Source organism: Pinus tabuliformis, chromosome 4_1 (genome assembly GCF_031772625.1).
Source record: "Pinus tabuliformis cultivar Carrire ecotype Pingquan chromosome 4_1, CPIR1, whole genome shotgun sequence".
NCBI lineage: Eukaryota > Viridiplantae > Streptophyta > Pinopsida > Pinales > Pinaceae > Pinus > Pinus tabuliformis.
Genome location: NC_142303.1, coordinates 722,495,480 through 722,499,789, shown reverse-complemented (window position 1 = coordinate 722,499,789; position 4,310 = coordinate 722,495,480). Strand labels below are relative to the sequence as shown.

Sequence of the window (4,310 nt, the reverse complement as noted above, 5' to 3'; positions counted from 1 at the left end):
TGAGACAATTTCTCAACTTATGCACTAATTTAGGAGAGCTAGTTGGAGAGAATCTCTCATCCAAATTAGACTCCTTAGTTTGAGGAACTAACTCCTAATTCTCAAGATTCGTTTTATTTAATTATGATTTTTGGATTTATAATTGTTTTATTATGAGAGTGAGGCTAACATTCCCCACCTCAATGATAAATCCAAAATAAGAACAAGGAACCCTCCTCCAAGTTCTCAAGTTGATCCTCCAAAAAATATTTGCCTAAAAAACCGCCAAAGTTGGATGCTGAAGAAACTGCAATATGAAGAGACCATGAGTCAGCTTCATGTCTGGTTCATCTTTGAATTTCGCTTGACAACTCCATCATGTGCCAAGCTGCAAAAGGTTCCATCTGTACTTTGCTTGCAATCAGCATCCTGTATCCACTGACAAAATATGATGAACACCCACTCGCGTATTTGCTGATAATGATCGTCCACTGGCTGATGACTTTGAAAAACAACTCACTGTTGCTTTTGTTGTGTTTGAAAACTACTCACTCCTGAATTTGCTTTCGATCACCCATTGGCGAATTTGTTGATGTCGAAAACTACTCACTGCATATTTTGTTGTTGATGCCCACTGGCTGATTTGAAGATGTTGTCGAGACTTTCAGTCTGACAATCACTGTCAATTTCATTGACATTTTGCCCCTTTTGTCAGCTAAATGGAGAGACAATTTTCTGCATTTTATATTTGAACTCCCCCCTTTTAGCTGTAGGAGCGTTTGACTATTGTACTCCCCCGTTCAACTGCACGAGAGTACCGTCTTCATTTTTATTGTTGGCTGCAATATGTGTGAGTGAATTTGATTGTAAAACTTGTACAATATTCTAGCCATGGATGACCATTCCTAGGGATCAATCCATGAATAATTTATCTTCAATTTGGCTGACTAGCATTGGTTGCAACATTTCTCTGATGTATGATTTGACTTGCCGCAATGGCTACAAGGATGGAGATCAAAACATTGATTTTCCAGATGATTGGTTCTTTGACAATGAGAACATTTCGGTTTGTCTGCAACTTGAGTTTGTGTGCATTTATGTTTGTCTACAACTTTAGTTTGTGTGCATTGACATTGGTCTGCAAGTTGCTGAGAGCTTGCTGAGGTGATTTGTTTAAGTAATCCATCACTGACAAACTTAATGGGCCTTGAATAATCTGGGATATGCAAGTTGTTTTCATCTTTGTCATATCCTAATCCTCATCGATTTTTGTTACTTTGGATTTCTTCCCATGGCTTAATGATTGGTTGAGAAGAAAGTTGAATTGGAGCAGGGACCACTTCATCAGTTGAATTTGGTTGCATCAGTGACTTGGAATCAACATCTTTATCTTCATCTGTACGGATGAAAGACTTGGAATCATCAACTGTATTTGTATTGTTCAAAGACTTGGAAGCATCACTCTTCTATTTCAACTCATCTCTGTGAAGTTGCGACTCCAATTGAAGAAACTCAATCATTTCATGTGCATGTTGAAGATGCACTTGAATATCAGCAATATTTGTTTTTCTGATGTTCACCAGGTTGCCAGCTGATGATAAAATCAAATTGTTAAGAATTTGGGGCAGTTGAATGTGTGTCGCCATGTTAGCTTGCTTTTAATACTTTCTGGATTTGTAGAACTCACTCGCTTGATGTTTGATTGATTGTTGCATGCTCGCTTGATCTTAGATTGTTTGTATGAAACACTCACTTGCCTTGCTTGCACTTACTTGATTGATTACTAGCACTTTGTGCTTTCTTGAATGTACTTACTGAATGTGTTGATTTTAAAAAAGAAAGGGTGTCGAACACTGTCGAAAATTCACCCAAATAATAAATGTTCAATTGACAACTGACTTGACTTAATGTATGCACTGTAACAAATCAAATGAGGGTGTCGGTTACAACGGAAAATGTACCTGGAAAATTTAGTGTAAAATAGGTTTATTTGCAAGTGAAACAAAAGTGTTGTTGATGTCGTTAGGCTTGAAGTGCTTGATTTGTAGTGTCCTTAACTTGATGGCATGAATTAGCTGTTGTGAAATGTTGCAGAATATTAATTTTATCAAGTCGATGATGTGACGCTTTGTGCTTATGAACTTAATTGATTATGGGAGCTTTGATTTCAGGAGCTTGATCGATGACTTGTATATGTAAAATTTCTTATGTGCATGTAGTTGTTTTGTTTAAGCATAATAAAGAGAGTGTTTTACAAATTTGACTCAAATCATGCAAGCACATTCATGACACAGAGTGTACCTATGATCCCCTTATTCAATTTCGGGTGGATCTAGGACACAATCACCACAAAAAGATATGTTTTTATTTTAAAGATGGGAGTACATCAACCTTCACCTTCTCAAGCAATGAGAATGTCATACTTGCAAACTTTTGTCTTAAAAAAATTGCCTGCACTTGCTCAATTTCTTTCAAAGTAAAAGATTACTTGGGATTACAATAAAGTCTTTTACCCAAAAAAATTCACTTTTCGCTCCAAATTTACAAAATATGCACCTTATGACTCCACAAAATCACTTATTACTCCATTACAAAAAAAATCACTTTACATCAAAAACAATTTTATGAAATCACTAAATTGATTTCAAAAATTTGAAGCACTCCTTATATCTCCAAAATAAAAAAATCCCAAAATTCAACTTATCACTTCCAATATAAAAACACACCTTATTACTCCAAAATAAAAAAAAATTTATACATTCTTTATCTCTCCCAAAAACCATTCAGCTAAAAAATATACCTTATCTCCCCGCTACAAAAGCTTCACTTTAATACCTCTCTTTTAAACTTCAATTAATTTTTTTTTATGGATTTTATAAAATCACTTTATGAAAAAGTGAGTTTAATTTTCAAATGCGAACATAAAAATTATAAAGCACACCTTTAATCCAGTCCTCCTCCACGCATTTTTCAGAAGATGTAGAAGCTGCAAATGCCAGGCTCATTTAGCAGCTAAAGGCATTCCAGTCTTTCACTCCTTCTGGCGATTTCTAAGTACTCCAGTGTTTTTCTGCTTCACAGTTGGGCGAGACAATGCCTTCTGCTGTGTTCTAGCTAATGCTACTTAGCTCAGTATATTTTTCTTCCTCCCTCATTGTGTGCTTGCTGTCCACTGTAGCCTTCTCTCACAATGTTGCCTTCAAACGTGTAACCTCAGTTTCGACCAAATTAAGTTGTCTTCTCAACTTCATGATATGGTTTTGTACCTGTTGATGCAATGTCATTAACTGTGCTAGTTCATCTACTTCAAAATGTCTCAAAAACCACTAATTTAGAGGATGATCCTTCGTATCCCCTCTTTTCTTCTCGCCAAAATTTTAATTGGTGGTCCCTGCTGAAGGGGGTGGTAAGCTCAAGCCAGTCAGTGTTCCACTTGTGACAACAGCTGGGTGATTACGAGCACGTAAATAGAAAGCTTCTGAAGGCTCCGCAAAGACAATCTCATCATAAGACTCAACAACTACTGGCTTCTTTATTGACTGAGGTCCAGATTCATCCTCAGGATACAATTTTAGATGATGAAATAGATCTAGTGGTTTCTCTGCTATGTCACCATGGAAAAAGATAGTGATGCTTATCTCAAATTCACCCCACGTAGTTTCAGACAGCTCAAATGGAGCAGATTCCACAACTCTTGTTGGATTGTTGAAGCTAGGGTGCAATTGAAAAACAACTCTTTTAATCACTACCCCAATATCCTCATTCGTTGCCCCACGAATATATACAGTGCATTTATGTGAGTGGTACCTTTTTTTCATGATCGTCTGTAAGCCTTGTTTTCTTCCCACGTTGAATCCTATCCGATTGATCTCCGCTGTTCTTCTTTCCCATAATGCCTGCCAACGATTCAGTTTTTCTGGCCCTGAAATGCCCAGATGGAGAATTGAATGCAAGGGCTGACGACACAGATAGATTGAACCCAGGATTACTGACACTAGCGGTTATGGTTCAATTTGATCGTGCAAACCTCCCAGTGTATCCCAGATACTCGAAAGCCCTCGCCTCTAAACACGGAAACAACCTTGTCTTCACGAAAACCACCTTGGTGCATACAAACCGTAATTCGACAGTGGTCTTTAAAACTTATTCAGTCAAACAATGGGGATTAGGAACAAAAAATATGATGAACATAAGCATAACCAAGAAATTAACGAAGCTCTATATCAGAAATTATAGTTAGATCTCTGCCAATTTGATGCTATTAGAAAGAGAGCCTTCAAACCAGTATTCACCATGTTATCCAAAGGGCCTGTTGCTCCCTCGGGGCCTTC

At 37.3% G+C, this 4,310-nt stretch overlaps 1 pseudogene; it reads right to left on the bottom strand.

Annotated features, from left to right (window-relative positions):
* Positions 1–3,164: 3,164 nt before the first annotated feature.
* LOC149178175 (transcription initiation factor TFIID subunit 14b pseudogene) lies at positions 3,165–4,046 on the bottom strand (annotated as a pseudogene).
* Between the last annotated feature and the right edge of the window lie 264 nt (positions 4,047–4,310).